The sequence below is a fragment of the Neofelis nebulosa genome, chromosome 14 (assembly GCF_028018385.1).
Source record: "Neofelis nebulosa isolate mNeoNeb1 chromosome 14, mNeoNeb1.pri, whole genome shotgun sequence".
NCBI classification, from domain to species: domain Eukaryota; kingdom Metazoa; phylum Chordata; class Mammalia; order Carnivora; family Felidae; genus Neofelis; species Neofelis nebulosa.
This window is the reverse complement of record NC_080795.1, coordinates 5,640,232-5,650,680: the sequence shown is the minus strand read 5'-3', so window position 1 is coordinate 5,650,680 and position 10,449 is coordinate 5,640,232.

Sequence of the window (10,449 nt, the reverse complement as noted above, 5' to 3'; positions counted from 1 at the left end):
CGCGGGGCTCGAACTCACGGACCGCGAGACTGTGACCTGAGCTGAAGTCGGACGCTTAACCGACTGAGCCACCCAGGCGCCCCGACGATAACCTTTTAAATACAATACCAAAGGCATGATCCATTAAAGAAATCATTGTGCTACATTTCACTAAAATTACGCTTTTCTGTTTTGCCAAACACACTGTCAAGAGAAGAGAAGAGAATTCACAGACTGAGAGAAAATGTTTGCCAAAGACATGGTAACTCATTCAAAATGTACGGGTAACTCTCAAATCTCAGGGGGACATCTGGCTGGCTCAGTAGGTAGAACATGTGCCACTTGATCTCAGGGTCATGAGTTGAAGACCCACGTTAGGTGCAGAGATTATTTACAAATAACTCTAAACTTTCAATAGAAACATGAACAACTCAATTTAAAAACTGAGCAAAAGACACCCTTCCAAGGACGATATGCAGATGTCTAATAAACATATGAGGAACTGCACACTGAAGTAACAGATACCTCGACATACTTATTAGAATGCCTAAATCCAAAACACTGATAACACCAAATGCTGGAGAACTCTCATTCATTGCTGGTGAGAATACAAAATGGTACGGCCACTTCAGAAGACACTCCGGCAATTTCTTACAAAACTAAACATACACTTACCATGCGATCCAACAATCAGTCTTTAACATTCACCCAAAGGAGTTGAAAACTTCTATTCACACAAAAACCTGCACTCAGATTTTTAGAGCAACTGTATTCATAACGTCCAAACCTTGGAAGCCACCAAGATGTCCTTCAATAGATGAATGAATGACCAAAATCTGGTACGTCCGTACAATGGAATATCATCAGTGCAAAGAAGAAAAGAGCTACCGAGCCATGAAAAGACACGGAGGAAATTTAAAAGCATATTGGTTACTAACTGAAAGAAGCCAACATTAAAAAGCTACATACTGTATGATTCCAGCTGTATGACATTCTGAAAACACAAAACTATGAAGACAGTAGAAAGACCAGTGGTTGCCAAGAGGTTGAGGGAAGGGAGGAGTGGATAAGGTGGAGCACCGGGGATTTGGGGGGGGTTGGGCAGTGAAGCTACTCCGTACTATCGTGTAATGCTGGGTACATATCATTATGCATTTGTCTAAACCCATAGATTATACAGCACCAAGAATGAGCCCTAATGGAAACATGGACTTTGGGTGATGAGGTTCCTTTCTTTGTAACAGGTGCACCAGTTGGGCACAGGATGTTGATCTCGGGAGAGGTTGTGCATGTGTGGGGGCAGGGAGTATATGGGAACTCCGAGCTCTCAATTCAATTTTGCCATGAATCAAAACTCTAAAAATGACATATCATATATCTACAATACCATACCTACGTATGTATTTATATCCGTTTAGGATGGTGTAACTCGTAAAAATTTTTCCCCACCTAACGTTAAGAAAATGCCAGGGAAGCTACAAACTCATAACTTACTGAAGCCCATCTGAGAGAGAGGACAGACCGTCTATTTCATCGTGGGGAGAATACAGAGGAAAACAAGCCAGTCACAGAAATACGTCAGAAGAACACAACTGAAATTTTAACAAACTCTTCATGACCAAGCGTGGGGTAGTCCGATAGTCTTAAATCCTCTAGAGCTGGGCTCCGAGAAGATGATGCCCTGTGTATTCCCAGTACCTGCTATTAAGCATTTCTTTACTGTAGTATGAGTGCCTGGCGGGAAGCTTGCGATTGCTGGGGCGATCATCTCAAAGACCTCCATCTCGAATAAACATATTGCCCAGCTGTACGACACAGCTACTACCTAAACACCTAGGATAAGAAACCAGGCTGCCCCATCCATGAAGTTCTCCTTTTAGAAAGCCACTTAGAAAACGGAGCGCAATCTGGCTTTTCCCTTCCTGTGCCCTAATTCCCATTCTTAGGCTTTAGGTTTGCCGGTAAATAGTGAACCCAGGAAGCCCTCGGCACCCACCCTGCCTCGATGAGGGCAGAGCCCCGGGGCTGTGGCCCTCGATCTGCCTACCTGTGACCTCACCATGTGGCCCTGAGGCTTGCTATGTGCCCTTTAGGATTCGTGAGTAATAGATCCTGATGGTTGTTGCTGAGGCACATCCTGCCATCATAGTAAGACCACAAGGGCCAGTCCAGTCACACAACACTTCAGGCAAATGCCTGTGGGGGGCTTGCCACAAGCACTGTGGGCCCGGGAGAGTGCCTCGGGCGTTTCTAGCCGAGGCATCACTCTCGGGAGGCTGAGGTCAACACTGCACGCTCACTTGGATCCTTTTCCCACCAGCATCCATGGGGAGAGGGGGGCAGTGGGGGTGGCGGGAGATCCACAAGAGAATGTGGGAGCCGGGCAGGCCTGAGAGAGCTACCCTTGTTGGAGCACAGACCTGTCTTGTGGGACCTGTCCTCCTTCGCAGACCATTTTTTACAGGAAAGAAAGCTGTCTTCCAGGGAAAAAAAACACCCATCCAAATGACAGGCTTAGGGACGTGGCTCTGGGAGAAGAGTGGAAACAGACGCCAACTCCTGCTGCTGACGGGCAAGAAACACTTCCAACAAGAGATTGCTATGGCTGAGGTCAGAGAGGTCTTTTCCTGCTTTCTCCTCTAAGGTTTTGATGGTTTCCTGTCTCACATTCAGGTCCTTTATCCATTTTGAGTTTATTTTTGTGAATGGTGTGAGAAAGTGGTCTAGTTTCAACCTTCTGCATGTTGCTGTCCAGTTCTCCCAGCACCATTTGTTAAAGAGACTGTCTTTTTTCCATTGGATGTTCTTTCCTGCTTTGTCAAAAATGAGTTGGCCATACGTTTGTGGGTCTAGTTCTGGGGTTTCTATTCGATTCCATTGGTCTATGTGTCTGTTTTTATGCCAATACCATGCTGTCTTGATGATGACAGCTTTGTAGTAGAGGCTAAAGTCTGGGATTGTGATGCCTCCTGCTTTGGTCTTCTTCTTCAAAATTACTTTGGCTATTCGGGGCCTTTTGTGGTTCCATATGAATTTTAGGATTGCTTGTTCTAGTTTCGAGAAGAATGCTGGTGCAATTTTGATTGGGATTGCATTGAATGTGTAGATAGCTTTGGGTAGTATTGACATTTTGACAATATTTATTCTTCCAATCCATGAGCAGGGAATGTCTTTCCATTTCTTTATATCTTCTTCAATTACCTGCATAAAAGGCAAGGGAATTAAAAGCAAAAGTGAATTACTGGGACCTTATGAAGATAAAAAGCTTCTGCACAGCAAAGGAAACAACCAACAAAACTAAAAGGCAACCAACGGAATGGGAAAAGATATTTGCAAATGACACATCGGACAAAGGGCTAGTATCCAAAATCTATAAAGAGCTCATCAAACTCCACACCCGAAAAACAAATAACCCAGTGAAGAAATGGGCAGAAAACATGAATAGACACTTCTCTAAAGAAGACATCCGGATGGCCAACAGGCACATGAAAAGATGTTCAACGTCGCTCCTCATCAGGGAAATACAAATCAAAACCACACTCAGATACCACCTCACGCCAGTCAGAGTGGCCAAAATGAAGAAATCAGGAGACTATAGATGCTGGAGAGGATGTGGAGAGACGGGAACCCTCTTGCACTGTTGGTGGGAATGCAAATTGGTGCAGCCGCTCTGGAAAGCAGTGTGGAGGTTCCTCAGAAAATTAAAAATAGACCTACCCTATGACCCAGCAATAGCACTGCTAGGAATTTATCCAAGGGATACAGGAGTACTGATGCATAGGGGCACTTGTACCCCAATGTTTATAGCAGCACTCTCAACAATCGCCAAATTATGGAAAGAGCCTAAATGTCCATCAACTGATGAATGGATAAAGAAATTGTGGTTTATATACACAATGGAATACTACGTGGCAATGAGAAAGAATGAAATATGGCCTTTTGTAGCAACGTGGATGGAACTGGAGAGTGTGATGCTAAGTGAAATAAGCCATACAGAGAAAGACAGATATCATATGGTTTCACTCTTATGTGGATCCTGAGAAACGTAACAGAAACCCATGGGGGAGGGGAAGGGAAAAAAAAAAAAAAAGAGGTTAGAGTGGGAGAGAGCCAAAGCATAAGAGACTGTTAAAAACTGAGAACAAACTGAGGGTTGATGGGGGGTGGGAGGGAGGGCAGGGTGGGTGATGGGTATTGAGGAGGGCACCTTTTGGGATGAGCACTGGGTGTTGTATGGAAACCAATTTGACAGTAAATTTCATATATTAAAAAATAAATAAATAAATAAATAAAAAAAAAAAAAAAAAAAAGAAACACTTCCAACACCTGTAGCCAAGGGACGGCCCCCAGTCCCCTGGGCCCAGTGGGACAAATCCCTGTCTGGGGCCGCCCCAGGGAGGACCCAGTGTCCCCTACTGCCACGAAGGGGAAGTGTGCTGCTGTTGGGCAGGGGAAGGGAGGAGCAGAGGACGGCCCCGCCCCAGAAGCCCCTCCCGCACCAGTCAGAGGGTGGCGGCCACAGGAGGAAAGCCAGAAGGCTGAACCAGACCCACCCCTGGGGCCCAGCCGCACAGGCCCGCCTACAGGTGAGCGGGAAGAAGAGACCCAAGAAAGCCCCAAGACTACTCTGAGCACTGCCCTGAGCGCCCCCCTTCAGTAGTCTGTCACTGGGGAGTCACAGGGTGCAGTAGAGGGGAGCTGGCCTGGGTCATGCTGAGACCTGAGAAACAGCCTCCAGCGCGCAGGCTCCACACTTGGTACCAAAGTCCCCGGGGGCCCGGGGAAACTGGAAGGCTGTGGCACACCGAAGGGGACAAAGCTCCCACGGATCCCAGCCCGGCCCAGTTACAGACCGGGGTGATGCCGACCCTCATATTAATGACTGCCAGGCAGGGGACATGCCTATTTCCGGGGGCAAATTGTACTTTTTGTATATATATAAAACGACATCTGATATTCCCTTACAAATTACAACAGACACCGCAAGAGCAAGGAAAAGTAAGACTCGTGGACAGGAGACGAAGCAGTCAGTGGGCCAGCAACCCCAGCAATCAGCCCAGATGTCCGGGCTGTCAAGATAGGAACTTTAAAATAGTTCTTATTGGGGCGCCTGGGTGGCGCAGTCGGTTAAGCGTCCGACTTCAGCCAGGTCACGATCTCGCGGTCCGTGAGTTCGAGCCCCGCGTCAGGCTCTGGGCTGATGGCTCGGAGCCTGGAGCCTGTTTCCGATTCTGTGTCTCCCTCTCTCTCTGCCCCTCCCCCGTTCATGCTCTGTCTCTCTGTCCCAAAAATAAAAAAAAATAAAAAATAAAAAAAATTTGAAGAAAATAAAATAGTTCTTATTAATAAATTAAATGACCTGGAGGGAAGAGAGGTGATGTGCGTGAAGACGTGGGGAACTTCAGCAAAATGTGGAAATTAGGTGCCTTCTGACCACAAGGCACAGTCTCAGCGGGATGGCTTGGGGTCCTACGAGACCTCCCCGACCCTGACAGGTGACATGTGTCAGGAACGGGTGAAAGATCTCTCTCAGCCGGTTCCCCACAACCTCCCCCGGCCGGCTCTGGCCGGAAGCCCTTTCCTGGCTCGCTCATGGCCTGTGCACCAATACAGGAAAAGCTAGCTCATCAAAACGCCTCCAGGCATGAAAGCAGGACTGGACAAGATATCCACTCTGCTGCCTTTGTTGCTTAAAAAAAGAAAAAAGATCTGACAATCCAGGAATTGCACAGGGGTTGCCAAGAGGATAAAAGGTCTCCTTTTTCCCTTCAGTAAAACTCCAGAGAGACTGTAAGTCTCCATAAACAGAACCTGCAGGTATTTAGACAGGAACAGGACCCGTGACTCATGAGGAAACGGAGGACATGATTCATAAAGCGACATGACAAATGGCAAAGATACACAGCTTAACAGGGACCTAGATGGAGACGGCTTGATTACGCGTGGTGACAGTTTCTAGATTCGGAATCGGACAGTGTGAACGCTGAAGACACATACTAATCTCACACAGCATTTGCTAGGGAGGAAATGTAGGGCAGGGAACAGTGGCCACCCCTCTTCTGCTGCTGGCTACCTCCAGGTCCCGTTGATTCTCTTATCTATCTGTCTATCATCCATCTATCATCTATCTATCATCTATCTATCTATCTATCTGTCTATCATCCATCTATCTGTCTATCATCTATCTATCTGTCTGTCTATCCTATCTATCATCTATCTATTTATAGAGACAGTGCCAAGTGGGAGAGGGGAAGAGAGAAAAGGAGAGAGAATTCCAATTCTCCACTCTGTCAGTGCAGAGCCTCACGTGGGGCTTGACTTCACAAACCGTGACATCATGACCTGAGCCAAAACCAAGAGTCAGACGCCTAACCAGGTGAGCCACCCAGGCGCCTACCAATTGACTCTCTTTTTTGACCGAACAGAATCTGCGGCTTGATCTGCATCACGAGAGGCAGAGGAGGGAAACAAACCAGGACGCTACCGGGAGTCACGCAAGGTAACCTGCCTTCCGTGGGTGCATTTCTGATGGAGGAGAGTGCCTCTCTCACTTGTCAGAGACCCAGGTCCTTCTCTGCCCTGGCCAGAGAAACCCACTGCATGACTTTCAGATTCTCTCTCTTCCCGGCTAAGGAATGTGTCCGGGGCACTCCGCCCTTCTGAAGAAAACATAGCTGGATGTCCAATCAGGAGCAAAAGTCAAACCAACGACAAACTCAGACACTCCCAGGTCCAAAGTAAAAGTACAAGAGACACACACGAGCATCCTTGTCTGCTCAGACACCCACCTACCAACATACATACGGTAGGCACGCATGTGCACAAAAATCACATCATCTGCTTATACTTCCCTGGTGACATTCACCAGAAATTGTCTTGTTATTGATTTCTTCTTTGCTTGTCTTCCGTATACCTCTCTCATCTAGAATGGAAGTTCCGTGCGCACTGAGTCCCAGTACCCAGTACCCAGTACCCAGTACCCAGAAGAAAAACCTGCAATACAGTATATATTCCATCGCATCCGTTGACTGAATCAGTGAATCCACAGCCGCATTTGCCTCCCGCTACGGTCCGGCTCAAAGAGAGTGAAAACTCGAGCGTGCCTAGACTGTGAAGAGAGAGAACCAGCGGCGAGTGACGAGGCAGGGGCAAGACTAACGGATGGGAGTAATTCATGAGGGAGATGGGACCACAGCACGGGCACCAGCTTCAGCTTCAGGGGAAGGAAATGGTATCGACAATTGCGCCAAAGCTGGAGGGCAGGGGGCGTGTGGAAGAGTAAAAAAGAATCCCCACTTACCCTGCCCTCCTTTAACGACGATCAGTGGAAAGCCCATCTGTTGCAAGTGGAAAGGGGTGAGCAGTTAGTTCAGGGTGTGTTTGTTTGTTTGTGGGACTAGAGCTGGACTCCTTTCGCAGGGCCCTTTTCGGATGGTGATTATCAATTTAAAAATGTAGTCATCTGCTCAGCTCTGAATGTGATCCCAGATAGCGGGAATGCTGTCAGCACGGCGCCCAGCACAGAGTAAGGACTTAGTAGATGCTCCTTGAGTAAGAGAAGAGTAAAGGTGTAGAAAATCCCCTGAAGCCAACTGAAGGGGGGTGACTGGGATCACACAAGTGGATCTCCAGGTGGGACTGAGGGCTCGCTTGGGGCAGCCCCTGAATATCAATTGTGCCAATCTACAGGCAAATGGCCCGAGGGTCTTACCACCTATGTAACCTTGGCTCAAGTATCCTGAGTTTTTAAGCCTCAGTTGTATCCTTTCTAAAACAGGTGTGGCCAAACTATCTGCACAGGGATGTCATCTGGGAAAAAAAGAAGGACGCTTGTCAAACTCCTAGGCCAGGACAGTATACACACGAATTACTGGTTGCGTGGTGCCGTTTACTGTATCTTGATGGTTTCGTGGATTCCGTGAGAAAATACCAGAAGCCAAGAGCCAGTCGTGGCCGCCTCTGTGTCCCTAATGTCTAGTATGGTGCTCAGTCGTATACAAACATGGCAGAGGCTTATAGCTGCCCCCTCACATCACTTCCCTCTTTCTTTCTCACAGCACTGATTGTATTCCAGGTAAAGATGTGCACAGCTAAAGCATGCACTTTGCCAGGCTTCCTTGCAGCTCAGGGTACCATGGGAAATGGTCCCGGATGTGTGTGCAAATCCACTGGACATCTCCATGGAAATTGTGGCTTTTTCTATAAGAGTATGACCTCATCCTTTGTTTCTTTTCTTTCTCCCTGAAGGGAACGTAAGAAATAGGCTGGAGTTGGGGCAGCCTTCTTGAGATGATGAAGTGGCAAGACAGTGTAAGAAGGAGTTTAAAGGACCTGGAACATTCATCACAGAGCCATCACATCAACTCTGAACTGCTGGCCTCCAGACTTATAAGAAACATTCCCATCCAAAAAAAGGATTCATGCATGTCTAAAAGGCTAATTTATCAACATTCACATAACAGAATTAAAAGGAGGTTATGTTTAAATTGATTGTATCTGGAGAAATCCAAGTATTTGAGATTATATAAAAATAACATCTGGGGCGCCTGGGTGGCTCAGTCGGTTAAGCGGCCAACTTCGGCTCAGGTCATGATTTCATGGTTCGTGAGTTCAAGCCCCGCATCGGGCTCTGTGCTGACAGCTCGGAGCCTGGAGCCTGCTTTGGGTTCTGTGTCTCCCTCTCTCCCTGCCCCTTTCCCACTCAGGCTCTGTCTCTCAAAAACAAATAAACATTAAAAAAATAAATAAATAACATCCAAGTAAAGCTACTGATAAATTAAAATCCTGATGTGTTAATCATGTAGACGTCACTGTTGAATTAACAATTTAAATTTCCTCACAACAATATATTTCCAAACATATGTCAAACTCAAAATAATACAGAAGATGAACATAATTGTTGGAATTGTTACAGGCCAGAATTATTTTAGGATTATATCAATGTTTTAAATTTGGTGGGTTTAATTGAACCTTGCAGTTTTGGCTTTAATAAATCAGACATAGTTACATAATCATGAGAAAATTGTTCTGAAGGGAACCGGGTGTATTTACACAAAAGATCCAGCAGACTTGAATAATTAATAATCGTGAGTATTTTTTCTAACAAAAATTGTCTCACTGCTCCATCTGGTGGCTGCAGTCAAAACCACCCTTTAATCAGCTCCCTGGATTTAAATCATTTTCAGGAATTTTTTTTTAAATTTCAAAGAAAATGTACCCAAACTTTAAACTCCGGTGATAAGTGAAAAAACATGCAGCGAAGCTGCCTTAAACCTCGGTGTCTGGGTTTAAAGATAGTCATTTATCCCTCTACTCAAAAGCATTCATTGAGGACCTATTGTCGAAAGATAAACCATATTAAAAAGTTTCAGAGTTAATGTGAGAAACGAATCTACTTAAACCGGGCAGCACCAACCTGGAAGTGATCTGGATCACTCCACCAGGAGGAGGCAGAGGAAACACTTTCATGGAGAAGAGGTGGGAGCAAAGAAAGGAAATCATTTGGGTAGAACTTAAGCAGTTCTTGCATTTGGGAAAGCCTGTTTGGCTGTTGGTGACTGTTTCGACCTCTCAACCGTGAGCCAACCCCAGGCTTAATTTTCGGTTTGCTCACACAGACTCGAAAGGCGCTAGAACCACCGCACTCCAATGGTCTCTTTGTTTAGTTAATTTAACAGCACTGCACACCAGATCGTTTTAGACGTCAGGATCAAGGGGTAATCCAGGAAGCCTCCTCCAGTGCTCTCCGAGGGCTCTCATTCCTGCGGGAAGGACAAGCCAAAGGTTGAGTAAATGAAGAAACAAAACACTGAGAAATTGTAATTGAAACAAACAGGGAGTCAAAATGCAGAAGAGCAGCTGGTCGTATGGCAGGATCTTCCTTGTAAGGAGATAAAATTTAGGTTGACTTCAAGGACAAGAAAAAATTGGCCAAACCCAAAAAGTCAGAAGGGTTAGGAGGCCCCCCATTTCACGGTCTATATTTGTACCAAAAATCAAGATCAAGTGATCTTTGCCCTTCTGCTCTTGGGAAGGTTTCTGTCCTCCCACACGAGAGCTGAGGAAGCATCCCAGGCAAAGCAGACGGCAGAGAGCAGGTGCAGTGGGCAGGGGCTGGGCACGGTCACGGTGCAGGCAGGCCCCGGCTGCTGCAGTGTGGTGACGGCGGTAAAAAGCGGCCACGTCATGAAGGAGCGTGGAATCATGCAGTTCCTTCTAGAGCATCGTAAGGAATTGGGATTTCACTCAAACTGTGATTTCAGAGACATAGCCAGGGCAGCGAGTGAAACTTTATATTTGAACGGGATCACTCTGGCTGCTATCTGGAGGGCGGATGGGACAGAAGCAAGAATGGAAGTCAGGGTATCCGTTGCAAGATTGTCTCAATAGTGTTGGCAAGAAATGGCAGTGGGTTGTGCTAGGGTGACTTCAGTGAGGAGGGAGAGAGAGGGACAGAACCAAGGACAGAGA